Here is a 20,941-nt window from a genome sequence, read left to right as displayed (position 1 = left end):
TGTTTTCAGTAAGTATTTGGGTGATAAATTCCCATTTCACCTAAAGGAAGGTCTCCAGGACCCAGAGGTAGGTGTGAGGTTGGCGCCAGGGTGCATACCACTGAGGAGATGCTTTAGGTGTGGACTCTGGGACTTCTCACTAAAGGTAAGTTTATCTTTTCACCAGTCTCTGCACAGGTGAGCCTAAGCAAGGCAGGAGGTGATGGGGAAGCTGATGGAAATGGCAAAGGAGCATTCCTGGGCTCAGCCCTGATTGCAGAATGAGAGGGCACCTAGGTCAAGGAGATGGCTGGTCCTTAGAGGCTCACTGTTCCTGACCAATGATGGGGGTAGAGCAATGACCTCAGCACACCTAGAGAAAGGCTCCCTAACAATGATCTCTCTCTCTCCCAGCCTCTCTGCTATGACCTCATAGACTTTTGTCTGGCTTATTCCTCCCAGGTCTTCTGCTTTCCATCTTAAAATATTTCAATCTTTCTGCTAATTGCAGTCAGGGTGATGATGATAAAATGTAAATCAAATTACATGATCCCACCACTAAAATCCCTTCCCATCTCTCCATTCCCTATAAGACACCATCAAAACCCAGAAATGCAGGCTGATGAATGTGCCTTGCCCACTTGTCTGGCCTTGGGCCTTACCAGCTGTCACCCTGACATAGACTCACATAGGACATCTAGTCAGCAGCGGGCCCTCCAGCCTCAGTGCACGGAGCTCGGTGAGCCTGTTCCTGGCTCCTGCCCTCTCACCCACCCACCACTGTCAGCTCAGCCTCAAATCTCTCCTCAGCCATAAGCCCCCAGGAGGGATTCCTGGGAATTCCACTCCTTATCTTGGTCTTAGAAGTTCACTTGCTGCTTTTGACTTCCACCGCCCATCTCTGGAAGGGGAGCCCCTGGACAGTGGGTCAAAGTCTTTGTTTCTGAACTTCCCACCCCTGCAATTGTGCCTATTCCATCATGAGAGTCAGGAAACATTGCATGTGAAAAGCATTGTGTGTTTGCCCCTCATTTAACCCGGACAAAGCCCTGTTTGTTTTTAGATGCACACGTCCGTTGAAAGTGGACTCATTTTCCACAGTGAGGTTCAAGTCCATTCTTCCAGATGCCCATGGGAGGTGCCACTATGGTGCAGTGCCCAGACCTGCACCTGGGCACCCGGCATTGGTTCTAGGCTTCAGCTTCCTATTCTGTAAAGTGAACTGACTTCACCAAATGCAGTGAGGAAAAATCATAAACTCTATCTCACTTTTAGAATGAGTGTCAAAATATGAAAAAAAAATTCTCAAGGTTTGTAGACAATTATTTTGGCTCTCCACCCCTAGAATAACTGAATTCTTAAAAATCTAGCTCTGCACAGAGAAATAAAACCAAACTCAGGTTCATGTCAATGAGACTGATAGCACACAGAGGTTAGTTGGTGATTAATAGTTGAGAGTCTGGCCTTCAAGTTCCCAGGCCCATCCTTGTTGCAGAAGACCTTGAGAGCCCACAGAAGTGGGTGAGCACACACTATTAAAAACTTTTTTAGGCTGTCAGCCTTGTGTATTTCCTCCAAAAACATGTAGATCATAAAAACATACTCCAGTTCTCTTCAGCTGAATTGATGCAATTTCCTTCAATGCCATTTGGTTATGTCTTTTTTATACTTATGTTCAAAAAGTAGGAAAAATAATGCAAAGCAGGCCATATTCTAAAATAGAAAGCAGTAAAGGGTAAAGTAATTGAGGCTTTGCTTCTCTCCCCACCTCCAAAAACAAAAGAGCAAAGTAGAGTGAATCTCATGTTATGCATCTGAAGCATTTTATTTCTAAACTTTACAAAGCAAAGCAATAGGAAACTTGTTAACTTTTATAGCCAGACAAAGAGATAATAGCATTTGTAGCTATGGAAATATAATGGGTTTTTATTTAAATGTGGCAGAGAGTTTGTTCTCATTATAGGAAACAAATGAACAACAACAAATCATCTGTGGGCTTTATCATCCATGAGGTGCTGGAGCTGGTGGATCATATCTTGTAATTGAACTAGGGAGCCAGAGTTTGATACTGACTACATAATGACTACGGAGTCATTATTCTGATAATCATCGTCATGACAAAATATTCCATCCCCATTGTTGTGGGTTTTTTTGTTTTTAAGGAAGATGTTGGGGGTAGGAGTTTATTAATTAATTTATTTATTTATGTTGCATTGGGTCTTCATTTCTATGCAAGGGCTTTCTCTAGTTGTGGCAAGCGGGGGCCGCTCTTCATCGCAGTGCACGGGCCTCTCACTATCGCGGCCTCTCTTGTTGCGGAGCACAGGCTGCAGATGCGCAGGCTCAGTAGTTGTGGCTCACGGGCCTAGTTGCTCCGCGGCATGTGGGATCCTCCCAGACCAGGGCTCAAACCTGTGTCCCCTGCATTAGCAGGCAGATTCCCAACCACTGTGCCACCAAGGAAGCCCTTGTTGTGTTTAAGCAGAAAAAGTAAAGGAAGGTTGCAGTTCATAAATGCAATTCATAATTTTGCCAGTGGAAAACCATGAATTTGATCATCTTATTATCTCTGCTTATACCTAAGCTCCTTTCCTGAACTCTGACCCATGTTTCTCTCCCAATCTGGCAATTTTCTTCTATCCTTATCATCTCCCTGCCCAGTGAGGTAGCCCCAGAGGAACATGGGGTAAAACCTATCTGAAAAGTCACTCAGATTTCTAATAGATCATGAATGTTGAGCTAAAGATCTTGACAGGTCCTAAGTTCTTCCCAAAACAGGTAATATCCTGAAAAATAAACTTTAAATTCTCCTTTAAAAGTGGGTAAAGATACTTGAGTGTTTCTGATTTCTTTCAATCTTATCCCCCCTCCATTTCATGGAAGGAAAATTCAAGGATGAGGATAAGAATTTACTCACTAAACGTTGGGGTTTTTTTGCTCTTATTTCTCTAATTGCTTTAGGTGGAAGGTTAGGTTGTTTATTCGTGATGTTTCCGGTTTCTTAAGGTAGGATTGTATTGCTATAAACTTCCCTCTTAGAACTGCTTTTGCTGCATCCCATAGGTTTTGGTTCATCGTGTCTCCATTGTCATTTGTTTCTAGGTATTTTTTTATTTCCTCTTTGATTTCTTCAGTGATCACTTCGTTATTAAGTAGTGTATTGTATAGCCTCCAGGCATTTGTATTTTATACAGATCTTTTCCTGTAATTGATATCTAGTCTCATAGTGTTGTGATCAGAAAAGATACTTGATACAATTTCAATTTTCTTAAATTTACCAAGGCTTGATTTGTGAACCAAGATATGATCTATCCTGGAGAATGTTCCATGAGCACTTGAGAAAAATGTGTATTCTGGTGTTTTTGGATGGAATGTCCTATAAATATCAATTAAGTCCATCCTGTTTAATGTATAATTTAAAGCTTGTGTTTCTTTATTTATTTTCATTTTGGATGATCTGTCCATAGGTGAAAGTAGGGTGTTAAAGTCCCATACTATGAATGTGTTACTTTCGATTTCCCCTTTTATGGCTGTTAGTATTTGCCTTATGTATTGAGGTGCTCCTATGTTGGGTGCATAACTATTTACAATTGTTATATCTTCTTCTTGGATCGATCCCTTGATCATTATGTAGTGTTCCAAAGTTAGCAGTAGGAAAGAAATCATAAAGATCATATCAGAAATAAATGAAAAAGAAATGAAGGAAACAATAGCAAAGATCAATAAAACTGAAAGCTGGTTCTTTGAGAAGATAAACAAAATTGATAAGCCATTAGCCAGACTCATCAAGAAAAAAAGGGAGAAGACTCAAATCAATAGAATTAGAAATGAAAAAGGAGAAGTAACAACTGACACTGCAGAAATAAAAAAGATCATGAGAGATTACTACAAGCAACTCTATGCCAATAAAATGGACAACCTGGAAGAAATGGACAAATTCTTAGAAATGCACAACCTGCCAAGACTGAATCAGGAAGAAATGGAAAATATGAACAGATGAATCACAAGCACTGAAATTGAAACTGTGATTAAAAATCTTCCAACAAACAAAAGCCCAGGACCAGATGGCTACACAGGCGAATTCTATCAAACATTTAGAGAAGAGCTAACACCGATCCTTCTCAAACTCTTCCAAAATATAGCAGAGAGAGGAACACTCCCAAACTCATTCTATGAGGCCACCATCACCCTGGTACCAAAACCAGACAATGATGTCACAAAAAAGAAAACTACAGGTCAACATCACTGATGAACATAGATGCAAAAATCCTCAACAAAATACTAGAAAACAGAATCCAACAGCACATTAAAAGGATCATACACCATGATCAAGTGGGGTTTATTCCAGGAATGCAAGGATTCTTCAATATATGCAAATCAATCAGCATGATACACCATATTAAAAGTTGAAGGAGAAAAACCATATGATCATCTTAATAGATGCAGAGAAAGCTTTTGACAAAATTCAACACCCATTTATGATAAAAACCCTGCAGAATGTAGGCATAGAGGGAACTTTCCTCAACATAATAAAAACTGTATATGACAAACCCACAGCCAACATTGTCCTCAATGGTGAAACACTGAAAGCATTTCCACTAAGATCAGGAACAAGACAAGGTTGCCCACTCTCACCACTCTTATTCAACACAGTTTTGGAAGTTTTAGCCACAGCAGTCAGAGAAGAAAAGGAAATAAAAGGAATCCAAATAGGAAAAGAAGAAGTTAAGCTGTCACTGTTTGCAGATGACATGATACTATACATAGAGAATCCCAAAGATGCTACCAGAAAACTACTAGAGTTAATCAATGAATTTGATAAAGTAGCAGGATACAAAATTAATGCTCAGAAATCTCTTGCATTCTTATACACTAATGATGAAAAATCTAAAAGTGAAATCAAGAAAACACTCCCATTTACCACTGCAACAAAAAGAATAAAATATCCAGGAATAAGCCTACCTAAGGAGACAAAAGACCTGTATGCATAAAATTATAAGACACTGATGAAAGAAATTAAAGATGATACAAATAGATGGAGAGATATACCATGTTCTTGAATTGGAAGAATCAACAGTGTGAAAATGAATCTACTACCCAAAGCAATCTACAGATTCAATGCAATCCCTATCAAACTACCACTGGCATTTTTCACAGAACTAGAGCAAAAAATTTCACAATTTGTATGGAAACACAAAAGACCCCTAATAGCCAAAGCAATCTTGAGAACGAAAAACGGAGCTGGAGGAATCAGGCTCCCTGACTTCAGACTATACTACAACGCTACAGTAATCAAGACAGTATGGTACTGGCACAAAAACAGAAAGATAGATCAATGGAACACGATAGAAAGCCCAGAGATAAACCCATGCATATATGGTCACCTTATCTTTGATAAAGGAAGCAGGAATGTACAATGGAGAAAGGACAGCTTCTTCAATAAGTGGTGCTGGGAAAACTGGACAGCTACATGTAAAAGTATGAGATTAGAACACTCCCTAACACCATACACAAAAATAAGCTCAAAATGGATTAAAGACCTAAATGTAAGGCAAGAAACTATCAAACTCTTAGAGGAAAACATAGGCAGAACACTCTATGACATAAATCACAGCAAGATCCTTTTTGACCCACCTCCTAGAGAAATGGAAATAAAAATAAACAAATGGGACCTAATGAAACTTCAAAGCTTTTGCACAGCAAAGGAATCCATAGAAACGACCAAAAGGCAACCCTCAGAATGGGAGAAAATATTTTCAAATGAAGCAACTGACAAAGGATTAATCTCCAAATTTTACAAGCGGCTCTTGCAGCTCAATAACAAAAAAACAAACAACCCAATTCAAAAATGGGCAGAAGACCTAAATAGACATTTCTCCAGAGAAGATATACAGATTGCCAACAAACACATGAAAGAATGCTCAACATCGTTAATCATTAGAGTAATGCAAATCAAAACTACAATGAGATATCATCTCACACCGGTCAGTATGGCCATCATCAAAAAATCTAGAAACAATAAATGCTGGAAGGATATAGAGAAAAGGGAACACTGTTGCACTGCTGGTGGGAATGTGAATTGGTACAGGCACTATGGAGAACAGTATGGAGGTTCCTTAAGAAACTACAAATAGAACTACCATATGACCCAGCAATCCCACTACTGGGCATATACCCTGAGAAAACCATAATTCAAAAAGTGTCAGGTACCAAAATGCTCATTGCAGCTCTATCTACAATAGCCAGGACATGGAAACAACCTAAGTGTCCATCATCGGATGAATGGATAAAGAAGATGTGGCACATATATACAATGGAATATTACTCAGCCATAAAAAAAGGAAATTGAGTTATTTGTAGTGAGGTGGATGGACCTAGAGTCTGTCATACAGAGTGAAGTCAGTCAGAAAGAGAAAAACAAATGCTGTATGTTAACACATATATATGGAATTTAAGAGAAAAAAAATGTCATGAATAACCTAGGGGTAAGACAGGAATAAAGACACAGACCTACTAGAGAATGGACTTGAGGATATGAGGAGGGGGAAGGATAAGCTGTGACAAAGTGAGAGAGTGGCATGGACATATATATACTACTAAACGTAAAATAGATAGCTAGTGGGAAGCAGCCACGTAGCACAGGGAGATCAGCTCATTGCTTTTTGACCACCTAGAGGGGTGGGATAGGGAGGGTGGGAGGGAGGGAGACACAAGAGGGAGGAGGTGTGGGAACATATGTATATGTATAATTGATTCACTTTTTTATAAAGCAGAAACTAACATACCATTGTAAAGCAATTATACTCCAATAAAGATATTTTTAAAAAAAGAATTTACTCATTAAAAAGCATAAATTGACTTCTGTTTAAAGATGACTTTCGTTGCTCTCAGTCTCCCTCAAAGTCCACCCAAAAATATATAAACAACAACAAAAGAAAAATAGAGAAAAAGATATATCCATCTTAAATAGGGAAAACGATCTATCCATCATATAAAATAAGATTATGGCCACAATCTCAAAAGAAAAGTTGTGACATCTTGACAGGAGTTACAGATCACATAAAAAGTTAACCTCTGCCACCTGAACCTGAGGCCAGCTCAGAGGTGCTCCTAAAAGAGAGGGTCCATCGTCTATGGTCCATCTGCCTGTTTCTGCCCCAGCTGTTTTCACTACTGGAAGAGTGTCAGAAGTGTACAGGACACAAAGGCGGTGACAGCTATTGCCAGCATCAAGTGGACATCCTGTAAAGGTCTTGAGAGGATATGCCTGCAGGGAGGAAGATCCTCAGGGCAAAAAAAAAGCAGATTTTATTGGAGGACCTTGAAGGAAAAATGCATGTGGAAGTGGGAGACAGGATCCTTTACCCACTTCCTGCCACTTTCCCACTTCCACCCCATCCTCCCACTAACAGAATGGGGTTACTCACTGGCCCCTTCAAAAATGAGTCATGCAGAAATAAAGAGCCTGGCCCTAAGTGTAAACACTGCAAAAAGATACAAATTATTTACAAAACAAAAACAGACTTACAAACTTATGGTTACCACAGGGAAACGTGGTTGGGGGAGGGATAAATCAGGGTTATGGGATTAACATACACACACACTATATAAATATAGCAATATATAAGATATATAACCAACATGGACCTACTGTATACCACAGGGAACTCTACTCAATATTCTGTGATAACCTATATATAAGAAAAGAATCTGAAAAAGAATGAATACATATATATGTATAACTGAATCACTTTGCTGTACACCTGAAACTAACACAAGGTTGTAAATCAACTATACTCCAATAAAATTTAAAAAAAAACAAAAACCACTGCCATCAAGCAGTCAAGTTGAGGGAGGAAAGACAAGAAGACAAGTCAAGGGCATATTTCACAAGAGGCACTATTCAAGGGAACGGGAATTGTGACCAATCATTCTTCACTGCTGCCAAAAGATATATATAGCAGACAGCATTCCACCCCTGGAACAAGAGCTCACGTGAGAGTTAGGATTTTCAAAGAAGAGGCTATATGACAAAGGGGAAGGATGTGAGCAGAGCTGCCAGGGTCCAGGAGAAAATGGAAAAGAGGAAGTACACTGCAGAAATGAAAAATCTATATGAAGGGGGAAAAAGGCAGATGCTACAATTAGGTATTGACAGATCTGGGCGAAATCTTTTAAGAACTAGAGAATTTTAAAATATATGTTTATAAAAAAGGTGGCAGAGAGGCAGGCGCGCAAGGGTAAAACAACTCTCACCCCGCTGCTTTTAACCCTTACCCCCAGCCTAACGGTTCACACCGCTGGCCTTGGCAGGGCAAGAAAATGCTGGCCCATCGCCATCACTTTGTACCTTTCCTTGGGTTAAGCTGTTTGACTGCAATCATCCTCCCTGCTCTCCCTGCCAGATATATAATATCCTTTGCTTTATCCAAATATTTTCTTGTGTAGTTTTCTCTGTGAAACCTCCCTCATGAATTCTGATTCTCATGCCTTCAGCAGCTGCAGTGACAACAACTCATCTCTAAATTTCCTTCCCCGTTAAATCCCACAGTTCAGTGGTCATCGGCAAGCCCCCTTTGACCTCGCGCTTGCTCTCACTGAACACAGAGCACGCGGGATGGCATTCCCCAGGGGATCCCAGCGTTTTCACTCTGACACTTTCATGACATGCTTCACATCCACACTGATCAACGCCCTGGCTGCCGTGGCTCTGGTCTAAGAGAAAACAAGTTCACCTTAGACACAGAAGGCAGCAGTGTAGCATTTTCTCAGTAATACCAGGGTGGTTTAATATTGCAAACCCTATTTATCTAGTTCATTATATATTCACATGACACATTATATTAAGTAAAAAATGAAAAAAATAGAATCACTTTTACAAATACAGAAAAGATATTTTAATAACCTTCAATATCCATTCTTGGTTTGAATAATAGACTTATTAAATCTGTGACTGACAGAATGTATATATCTTGACCCCAAATCCATTCTTATGCTTGATGGAAGAAAACCAGAAGCATTGCCATTAAAGGCAGGGACCAGACTAGTATCATTATTACCATTGAGCATTGCTATAGTGGTACTAGCTGGAAATTTTAGGAAGAAGTAAGACATATGGAAACTGGAAGTGAAGAGGTAAAGTTATATTTGATTGTAGTTAATATGATTGTATACCTGGATAAACCAGGAGAATCAACTGATATAAGACAAGTGAAAGAATTCAGTAAAGGGACTGTGTAAAGTATAATAATATATAAAAGCCATCAACTTGCACGCAACAATCAGAAGTGATAGCAACAGGAATGAAAAAAAAGAATTACCCTGGATTTAAGTAAGAAATCTGTAAGACCTTTAGGAAAACTATAAAATATTATTGAGAGACTTTTATTAAAAAAAGTCTTAAACAAATGGAAAACCATACAATACTCTTGGATTGAATGAGAGTAATTAGATGTCAATTACATTAACCTGTATTTGAGATCCAATAAAAGTGCCAATAGGATTTATCTTTTTTTTTTCTTCCCCCTTTGGAACCAGATAAGTTGATTTTAGATTCTAAAGAGAAAAGCACAAAAGAAAAGTAGTTAGGAAAATTCTGCATGTGAAGAATAATGAGGGTGGGAAGCCCATTCAGATATTAAACTATACTATAAATGTACACTGAATACAAGATTGTGGTACTGGTACAAAATCAAGAAATCAACAAAACAGAATGAAAAGTCCATAAATAGAATACTATATATTATATATATATATATGTATATATATATATACTTTTTATATATACACACTATATATATATAAAGGCATTGTTAAAAATAAAAATAACAGGTATGTTAAAAATAAAAACAAATGGAAACCAACTGTAAAAATTCCCTGAGCAGATGAAACCAGTTTTATCTGCTTAATTTAGCTTATTTTGTAAAACTAACTTGACCTGGGTCATTTCTCACTTATGCTTCTGGAAAACATAAACAAAATTTAATCTGTTTCCCAAAATTGATATGACATAACCACTAACCAATTCCCTATCATTTAAGAAAATTCTAATATTGTAACCAACTACTGTGAAGAATAAACAGTCACTGCTTTCTCACTATATAAGCTGCTTTATAACAATATTCCCCTGAGCTTCATTCCATGTTTTGGTTTGAGGACTCCTTGTTTGTGAACTGTCTTTTTTTGGTGTGAACACAATAAATTTTTACTGCTTCAGTGATTCATTGGTTTTACTTCCATTATTTCTGAATTTTTGACAGTTAGTTATTGTGGTAACATTTTAGGTTATTCAAAATATGATGTTGGCAATTTGTGTCCATCTGAAATGATTGTTGGAACGCTAGCTGATACGGCACACAAAATAAATCCTAAACAATCGAAGTCTCAAATTCTAAGAGAAAACCATAAAAATATTAGAAAAGCAATGACATTTTTATTAGCAAGTGGAATGGGGAAGGCTTCATTTTAAACTATTACACAAAACCCAAAGCCATAAAAGTATTGAGAAATTAACTATATGAATATGATAAATTCTGCTTGAAAAAATAAAGTCAAAAGAGAAATGAAAAACAGAAATGAAATATTTGCAACTTATGTGATTGTAAAAGAGTGATTATATATTCCCATACTATGTAAAGAGTATCTATAAATCAATGAGAAAAATGACCAAACCCCCAATAAAAACCTGCAAAAGATAAGAAAACATTTCAGTGCATAAGAAAAGCACACAAGAACAACTGTCATGCCCCTTTCTTAATTTAAAGATACAGACTAAAACCAACAGTATAGTTTTTACTTATCAGATTTGATAAGTCATTGGAGAAGATATAGTTCATACATTGCTGGTGGAAGTGCTCTTTGGTGCAACCACTATAAGAAACAGTAAGGTCCTGTCTTACCAGAAATTAAAAGTTCACATACTCTCACATAAAATTACACATCTACTTTTCACAAACTCACACCGGACTACATGAGGTGTGAACAAAATTACTTATATCAACATTGTTTGTAATAGCAATATGTTGGAAATGCATAAATATCCATCATTAGAGAGATGTTGATTTGAATTGCAAAGGATCCATGAAATTTAATATTATACAGCAAAAGAAAAGAAGGAGAAAGCTCTACATACACCACAAAAAAATGAAACAAGTGAAAACCGCAAAGTGATGAGGTGGAAGACAATGTATCTGGTGTAAGCACAATGTAGGCCTGAAGAACCAAGAAACCAATCACAGAGGTTGCCCCCTGGAAAAAGAAATGACTGGAACACAGGGAGGAAGGATGACTTTCTTTTCACTACAGATTCTCTATTCTTTTGAATTTTGTACCATGCATGTGTGTTTCCAGTTTAAAATTAATAAATTAAATGGCTATTTCAGAATTAAGTGGAGAAGAAAAGAAACATGATAAAGTCCCACAACACTTGGGTTTACGACCACCTTAGCTCTACTGCAACTGCTACTCTTTCTTCTTCACTATGTGTCCATGAGTCTTTCATGTCAATGCAGGAAGAGAAGAGAATCTCCAGCAAGGGGCCCCAAGGTGGAAGAATCCAATCTGTGAAGAGCAGAGGAAGCTGGTTGGAGCATGGGAAGAAGTAAAGACAGAAAGAGCATGAGCAACAGATAATAAGGGAGCTCACACAGGATACACTACTACAGCACAAATTCTGGAATTTGCTTAAAAAGTCATTGAAGTGTTCTAACCAGCACAGTGACAATGTCAGATTTAAAAATTTTAAAGGGCATTATTTACAATTCCCAAGACATAGAAACAACCTAAATATCCACTGACAGATGAATGGATAAAGAAGATGTGGTACATATATACAATAGAATATTACTCAGCCATAAAAAGAATGAAATAATGCCATTTGCAGCAACATAGATGGACCTAGAGATTATCATACAAATTGAAGTCAGACAGAGAAAGATAAATACCATATGATTTCACTCATACATGGAATCTAGAAAAATGCTACAAACTTATTTACAAAAAGAGATAGACTCACAGACATAGAAAACAAACTTATGGTTACTAAAGGGGGGAGGGATAAATTAGGAGTTTGGGATTAACAGATACAAACTAATGTATATAAAATAGATAACCAACAAGAGCCTACTATATAGCACAGGGAACTATACTCAATATCTTGTAATAACCTATAATGGAGAGGAATGTAAAACAGAATATATATATATATATATATATATATACACATACATACATATATATTATATATATATATATATAACTGAATCACTGTGTTTTACACCTGAAACTAACACAACATTGTAAATTAACTATATTTCAGTAAATTTTTTTTTAAAAAAAGAAAGGAAAAGGGAGAGCAGAAAAAAATTTAAGGGCATTCTTAATGAAAACAACAGCAGATGGGGCAAAAATACTGGTAATATGAGTATCACAAAAAATAGAACTGGTAAGCAGAAATTTTTTTGAAATCCTGAAAACAATACAAATAAAATTGGTTAGAAAACATAAATAGGCAATTTACAGGAAAAGGAGGAATAATTGACTGATAAACATTGAAAAGATGGTCAACATACTGTAAGCCTAAAATTGAATGTGCCATCTGGACATCTTCGAGCCTCACAGTCTCCTAGGTCTAAGCATGAGTTCTCCTGCCTTCCAGATATGCCCCCACCTAGTGGGAAAGTCTCCCCACTGCCTACTAGTCCCCTATCAGCAGGACCAGCTGCATTCCACCTGGTCCTCACCCTAAACGGCTTGATTTCCCTGCCAGCTCATGAAGTTATTCAGGCAAGCCAATCACATCCTCCAGTGAGGATGGGAGGCACCCCAACTCCTTGATACTGCAAAGCCTCTCTCCCATAGACCCTGTTTGTTCACTCTGTTCCCAAGCACAATTCCGGTGTGGACCTGTGTGTGTGCCATGTCCTCCTCCCCGAGACTGTGAGCATAGGTGAGTAATAAACTTCTGCACATCTTGCCATCCCAGTGTCAGGTGTCACATGTCTCATTGTATTTAGGACAAGGGATCTCTCCCTCACCAACATAAGAGGTGATCAGAACCGTCACTTCATTGGCTATCAGAGAAACAGTAAGTGAAACAACAATAATATGGAATATTTTTACCCAACAGACTCACAAAATTATGAATAACTAATAATAACCAGTGTTGGCAATAGTTTGGATGAAAATATAAATCGATGTTTTTTTGGATGATAACTATGCATAGCCTGTGACCGCTAATTGCCTTCTATTTACCTTCTAGAAACCTTTACTTAGATGCACTACTGATAAAAGAGAAAAACTGGATAAGGCTCAGAGGTCCACCAATAAGGGGATGGTTAATGAATGTTAATACAACCACCTGTAAGTCATTCCTGTGGACTGGCTCAGTCAGTATCATTTTCAACGTTCCTCTTGTATGTTTCCCTGTACTTCAGGGGCTGGAGATCTGGAAACTTTATTTTTCTAGGCTCCTTTGGTTACAAACATGACTTAGGTTCACCAATTAGAAGCTCTCATGTATGATTTGGCTTTGGACGTCTGTTAAAGGAGATAGAGGCAGCATAAAACATCATTTTATAAGTAAAATATTTTAACTTTTAGAACAGAATCCTGTTCTAAAAATTTTACATTACAGAAATATATTTACAGAAAAATTGAGAAGCTAATACAGAGAGCTCCCATAATACTTACATACTCAGCTTTCCCTATTTTCACCATCTTAACATTTAACATTTGTTAAAATGAATAAACCAATAGGATTTTTTACTATCATTATTGTTAACTAAAATCCTTAGTTTACTCAGATCTTCTTAGTTTTTACAGAATGTCTTTTTCTGCTCCAGGATTTCATCCAGGGTCCCATTATATTTACTTGTCATGTCTCCTAGGCTCCTCTTGGCTGTGACAGATTCTTTGTTTTTGACAATCTCGACATATCTAAGGGTAGAAGTCAAGTATTTTGTAGGATACATCCCAAATGGAATTTGTCTGAAATTTTTCTCATGATTGGAATGGGGTTATAGGTTTTGGGGACAAGGACCACAGAGGTAAAGTGCCATTTTCACCTCATCATATCAAGGGTAATTTCTACCAACATCACTAATCACTGTCAATGTTGACTTTGACCACCTGGCTGGGGTAGTGTTTGTCAGGGTTCTTCACTATCAAGTTACTCTTTTTTTCCCTGCTTTCAATACTTTAGTTTTAGTAATGTAGTCACTATGTTCAGCTCACACTTAAGTACTGGGGATTTAAGCACACCCAAAATTTCACCACTCTAAAATCCCCCTGTGCTTCACCTAGTCAACCTTCCCACAATCCTCAGCCCCTGGCAACCACTGATCTTTTTACCCACTCTGATTGTGCATTTTTGAGAATGCCATGCAATTAGAATCATACAATATTTTAACCTTTTCAAATTGATTTCTTTCACATAGCAATATGCATTTGAAATTCATCCGTGGCCTCTCTTGGCTTGATGGTTCATTTCTTTTATTGCCAAAATAATATTCCATTGTCTGGATGTTCCACAGTTTCTTTATCCATTCACCTATTGAAGGACATCTAAGTTGCTTCCAGGTTTTTGTGTTAATAAATAAAACTGCTAAAAACACTTGCATGTAGGCTTTTGTGTGAGCATAAATTTTCAAATCAGCTATTACTGAGGGATGTGATTGCTGGGTTTATGGTGAGACTATTTTTAGCTTCGTAAGAAAATGTCAAACTGCCTTCCAAAGTGGCTGTACCATTTTTCACTCTCACCAGCAATGATGTGAGTTCCTGATTCCACATCTTCTCCAGCAACTGGTACTGTCACTTTTATAAATCTCAGCTATTCTAACATAGGTATAGTAGTATCTCATTGTTGTTTTAATTTGCAATTTCCAATTGACAAAATCATTTTGAAATTATTTCATATTGCCATCAGTATATTTTCTTTGATGAAATTTATGTTCAGGTCTTTTATCCAATTTTGTTTTATTTGGTTGATTGATTTCTTACTGTTGCATTATAAAGTTCATTGTATATTTTGAATATAAGTCCTTTATCAGATATGTGTTTTGCAAATGTTTTCTCCCAGTCTGTGGTTTGTCTTCTCATTCTCTGAACAATGTATTTTGAAGAGCGGAGTGTTTAATTTTAATAAAGTCCAACTTATCAATTCTTCTTTCAAGGATTAGGTCTTAGAAAGTTGCCTTGATTCTAAGAATTTATTTGCTTCTTCTAGGTTGTCCAATTTGTTGGTGTATAGTTTTCATAGTATCAATATTTATTCTCTTATAATCCTTTGCATTTCTGTGGTGTCCATTGTTATTTCTCCTCTTTCACTTATGATTTTATTTATGAGTCTTGTCTCTTTTTTTCTTAGTGAGTCTAGCTAAAGGTTTGTGAATTTTGTTTATCTTTTCAAACACCCAGCTATTAGTTTTATTGACATTTTCTATTGTCTTTTTAGTCTCTATTTTATTTATTTCTTCTCTGATCTTTATAATTTCCTTCCTTCTACTGATTTGGACTTCATTTGTTATTCTTTTTCTAGTTCCTTTAGATGTAAGGTTAGACAGTTCATTTGAGATTTTTCTTGTTCCTCAAGATAGGCCTGTGTATTGCTATAAACTTCCCTCTTAGTGCTGCTTTTGCATATTACATGAAGTTTGTTGTTTCTTAGATGTTTATATTCATGTCTTTCATAAAATTTAGGAAGCTTTCAGTCATTATTTCTTCAAATAATCTCTCAGCCCCTTTAGGTCCCTCTTCTCCTTCTGGGACTCCCATAATGCATATGTTGATCTGCTTCATGATGTCTCACAGGTCCCTTAGGCTCTATTCACTTTTCTTCAATTATTTTTTTTCTTTCTGTCCGTTAGACTGGACAATTCCCATAGTCCTGTCTTCTAAGTTACTGTTTCTTTCTTCTGCTTGCTCACATCTGTCTTTGAATTCCTCTAGTGTATTTTTCATTTCATTTATTGTACTTTGCGGCTCCAGAAATTTTGTTTCTTTTCTGTCTCTTTATTGATATTTCCATTTTGTTCATACATCATTTTCTTGGCTTTCTTCACATCTTTCTTTAGTACTCTGAGCATCTTGCATACAGTTGTTTTACATTCTTTGTCTAGTAGATTTGCCATCAGTTCTTTTCCAAGGACAGTTTTTATTGATTTATTTTTTTCCCTTTGAATGGGCTATAAATTCCTGTATCTTTGCATGCCTCATGATTTGTTGTGGTTGAGAAATGGACATTTGAATCTAATAATGTGGTAACACTGAAAATGAGATTCTCCCCCTTTCCCAGGTTTCACTGGGCTTTATTATTGCTGTTGTTTATTTTTTTTAATTGTTGAAGCCTGTCTCTGTGTTTAAGATCAGCCTGAGGTGTAGACTTAAGGTCTTGTCAGATCTTTTCTAAGCCTGCACGTTTCCTGGGCAGGTGCATCTACCTTTCAATTTTCTGAATATATATGAAGTTTTTGTGGTTGTTGTTGTTTTGTTGTTTGTTTGTTTTTTAATGTTCTAGTCTTTAATACTTGGGTCCCAAAAGGAAAAAAAAATTAATGGGAAAGGGAAAGGGTGTCTGCTCTTTAAATCCCCTGAAAGTTATTTCAGCCAGAAGGGGAGGGGATTGCAACACATGGGACAGGTGCAACAACAGTGGCCACCTGTCTCTTTGTCTGAACTTCTGTGATCAGAAGCAACAATCAGAACACAGATTCCTTATACTTGAAGAACAGTGTTATTTTCTTCCACTCTTATTCCTGTAAACTGTGTGCAGATATCTGGTGAAACATGTATACAGCTGCCTGCATGGGACAGAGGGTAGGAGATGGGCAGCTGCTACTCTGATGAAAGCTGAAATCATCTGAAGTTAACTGCAATTTACTGTTCAACTCTTCCCCTGGTAGTTGCAAACCTTTAATAAACTCCCGGGGTCCAAAATAGTTATATTGGACAGATTCTACCAGTGCAGTTGTTGTCTAGTTGGGAAGACAGTTTCCTGATGCTTCTTTCTGTGTCATCTTCCTCCACCCATTTACTGTTAATGTGTCTGTGTCTTTGTATTCAAAGTGAGTAAGTTGTAGACAACATACAGTTGGATCTTGTTTCTTTCATCCATTCTGACAATATATGCCCTTTAATTGGTATATTTAAAACTTTTACATGTAATGTGATTATTGATATAGTTGGATTAATATTTACCATGTTTGTAACAGTTTTTCTATTCATACACTTCCTTCTTTTTTTCTCTCTTTTTCTATCTTCTCTGGTTCTACTGTAGCACAAAATATAATTATATTTTTCTTCTTTCTTAGCATAGCAATTATGTTTTAAAAATGTTTAGTGGTTGCTCTAGAGTTTTCTATATACATTTACAACTAATCTAAGTCTACTTTCAAATAACATGATACAACTTCATTTGTAGTACAGGTAGCTTGTAGCAGAATATTCCCAATCTCTCCCTGCCTCCTTATAAAATTGCTGTGTTTTATTTCACTTGTCTATTTTATATAATTACATAATGCATTGTTACTACTATGGCTTTGAACAAATTTGTATCTATTGAATCAATAAGAACTTTTTAAAAGATTTTATTTTACCTTCATTTATTCCATCTTCAATGTTTCCCTTTTATTTTTAAAATGTAGACCCAAGTTTCTGTTCTATCATCTTCCTTCTCTTGAAGAACTTCTTTTAACATTTCTTGTGGGGGGATGAATTCATTCAGTTTTTTGTTCATCTGAAAAATTCTTTATATCCTGTTTTGAAAAATTTTTTTTGGATATAGAATTTTATATTTGTGGGGTTTTTTTTCCCTCTTTTTTATTGGAGTAAAATTGCTTTACAATGTTGTGTTAGTTTCTGCTGTACAATGAAGTGAATCAGCTATATGTATACCTATATCCCCTCCATTTTGGACCTCCCTTCCCCCTTCCCCCCCATCTAGATCATCACAGAGCACCGAGCTGAGCTCCCTGTGCTATACAGCAGGTTCCCAATAGATATCTTTTCACACATTGTAGAGTATTTATGTCAAACCTAATCTCCCAGTTAGTCCCACCCTCCCCTTCCCCACCATGTCCACATGTCCGTTCTCAATATCTATGTCTCTATTCCTGCCCTACAAATAGGTTCATTTTTTTGGATATAGAATTTTAAATTTGTGGGGTTTTTTTTCTTTCAATAGTTTGAATATTATGGTATGCCTGGGTGCAGGTTCTTTGTTATTTATCCGCTTTGTGTTCTCCGAGCTTCTTAGATCTGTGGTTTGGTGGCCATCATTACCTCTGGAAGGCTTTTAGCGATTATTACTTCAAACATTTATTCTGCTCCATTCTTTCTTTTTTCTTTTACTGGTATTCCATTTTGCATACATGCGTTACACCTTTTGAAATTGTCCCAAAGTTCTCAAAGTTCTTTCTTGGATATACTTTTCTTTTTTCCCTTTTTTTTTGCATTTCAGTTTGGGAAGTTTATGCTGACATAGTTTCAAGCTTACTGATTCTTTCCTTGGTTGTTTTCATCCAGTCTATTCATCAATCCATCAAAGGCATTTTTCATTTTGTTAACAGTTTGTGTGTATGTTTATTTCTATCATTTTCTTTTAATTTTCTTAGAGCTTTCAGCTCTTAACTATCCATCTATTCTTTCATATTTTACTTCTTTTCATTAGATTTCTTAACAAATTAATCAAAATTATCTTAAATTTCCTCTCTGATAAGTCCAAAATATGTGACATATGTGAGTTTTGTTCCGATATTTGCTTTGCTTCACATTCGGTTTTATCCTGCCTTTTAACATGCCTTATAATGTTATTTTTCTTGATATCTGAACATGATAGGTTAATACAAACTGATATAAATTTGCCTTTACTCTGAGGTATTATGTTAATCTGGCTAGAAGTGTTTAATGCTTATTGTAGGTGTAGATGCCAGGGGCTTCAAATTCCTCTAGTTTTCTTGTTTTTGTCTCTGTTGTTGTCTGAGTTTCTCTAAGAACTTCTTAAGTAGAGTCTGAGCCTTGCAGCTCTTTTAGCTGTAATCCACTGTTAACTTATTGGAGCCCTGTTGACATAGTGGTAAGATAGGCAGGGAAGTGTTCTATAATCTTATGATTCAATCTCAAGTGTTTTTTTTTTTAGTGGGCCTCAGTCTCTTGGCAGTAACTTTAATATTTATTTTAAGTGAGACAGGAAGGTTAGAGGGGGCTGGAATTGGATAATCACTCTTCCACCTAAGTGAGATAAAGTCTTTTTCTGTGGAGAGTAGGTCTTTGTTATAGAGAATATTCTGGGCATATTTCAAAATGGTTACTTTTCCCCTCTCCCTGCCTAGGCAATGAGGTGATTTTTTCTTGGCTCCTTATAATAAGAACCTGATGAGGTGCCTGGAGGTAAAATTCACAAAAGTGTGGAAACCCTCTAAGACTGTGGCCCCCAGAAGTTTCTTGCTCTCAAGCTACTGTATACTCATTGTCTAGAAATTCATCAAAATTACTATTTATGAGATTTTACCAGTTTATGCTTCCAGAAACTTTTGTTCCTCGCAAATTTATCTGCACTCTTTTTCTCTGTATTCACCTGTATTTCTAGATTTCAGGGAACAATTTTCCCCGTGACTTCAATTCTCTCTTGGGTTCAAAAAAGTCTTTGAATTTAAGTTTGTTCAGCTTTTTTCTTATTGTAAATTTGGTTGACTTCCAATCTCTTTACATGTTGAGGCTAAAACTAGAAGTCCCTGAAGCATCATTATTACATCATGTGCTCCTAGAGCTGGCAGCTGAAGTGGCAGCATCCTGACATGGTGACTCGGCAAGAGTGATGTGATGGTTAATTTTATGTATGAAACACACTGGGCCATGGGATGCCCAGATGTTTGGTCAAACATTGTACTAGGTGTTTCTGCAAAGTGTATTTGGATGAGATTAACATTTTAATCAGTAAAGTAGGGTACAGTAGAGTGCAGCAGACTGCCCTCTGTAATGTGGGTGGACCACATCCAGTCAGTTGAAGGCCTTAACATAAAAAGACGAATCTGCCCCAGAGTAAGAGAGAATTCTACAGTATATTGCCTTAAGACTTCAGTTGAGCCATCAGTTATCCTGGGTCTCCAGTCTGCCAGTCTCAGGACCAGAACAGCAACATCAGCTCTGCTGGGTCTTGAGCCTACCAGCCCACACTACAGATGTGGATTCCAATCACCACAATAATGAGAGCCAATTCCTTATAATAAAACTTTTTCAATCTATACACACGTTTATTGGTTGTGTTTCTCTGGATAACTCTAATATGGATTTTGGTACTGATAGCAGTTCTAGAGGAACAGACTTTTAAGTATGAATTTTCAATTCATCAAGATGATATGATGATTATAAGCATAATATGTGTCAAACAACAACGTCCCAAAATGTATGAAACAAACATTTACAGAATTAAAGGAAGAAATAGACAATTGTACTAGTTTTCTATGGCTGCTGTAACAAATTACCACAAACTGGGTGGCTAAAACAACATACATTTAATTTTTCACAGTTGTGGCACCCAGAAGTCTGAAATCAAGGTGTCAGCAGGGCAATGCTTCCTCTAAAGCCTCTAGAAAAGAATATTTTCTTGCCCCTTGTAGCTTCTGGTAGTTGCCAGCAATCCTTGGCATTCTTTGTTTTGTGACACTAGGACTCCATTCTCTGCCTCTGTCTTCACATATAATTTTTTCCTGTGTATGTGTGTGTCTTCAAATCTCTCTCCTTATAAGGATGCTAGTCATTGGAAGTAGGGTCTACCCTAATCCAGTTTGACCTAATCTTGGCTTGATTACATCAGCAAAGACCCTAGTTCTAAATAAGGTCTATTCATGGTACAGCATACCTTCTGGGGGAGACACAATTCAATCAACAACAACTGCAGTAATAGATATGTTAAAAATATGTTAGATGCATGCTACAGACAAGATGTGCACATATCAACAAGGAT

Source organism: Monodon monoceros, unplaced genomic scaffold (genome assembly GCF_005190385.1).
Source record: "Monodon monoceros isolate NGI ecotype Baffin Bay Population unplaced genomic scaffold, NGI_Narwhal_1 Super_Scaffold_21, whole genome shotgun sequence".
Classification (NCBI taxonomy): Eukaryota; Metazoa; Chordata; class Mammalia; order Artiodactyla; family Monodontidae; genus Monodon; species Monodon monoceros.
Note: the sequence above shows the minus strand (reverse complement) of the source record.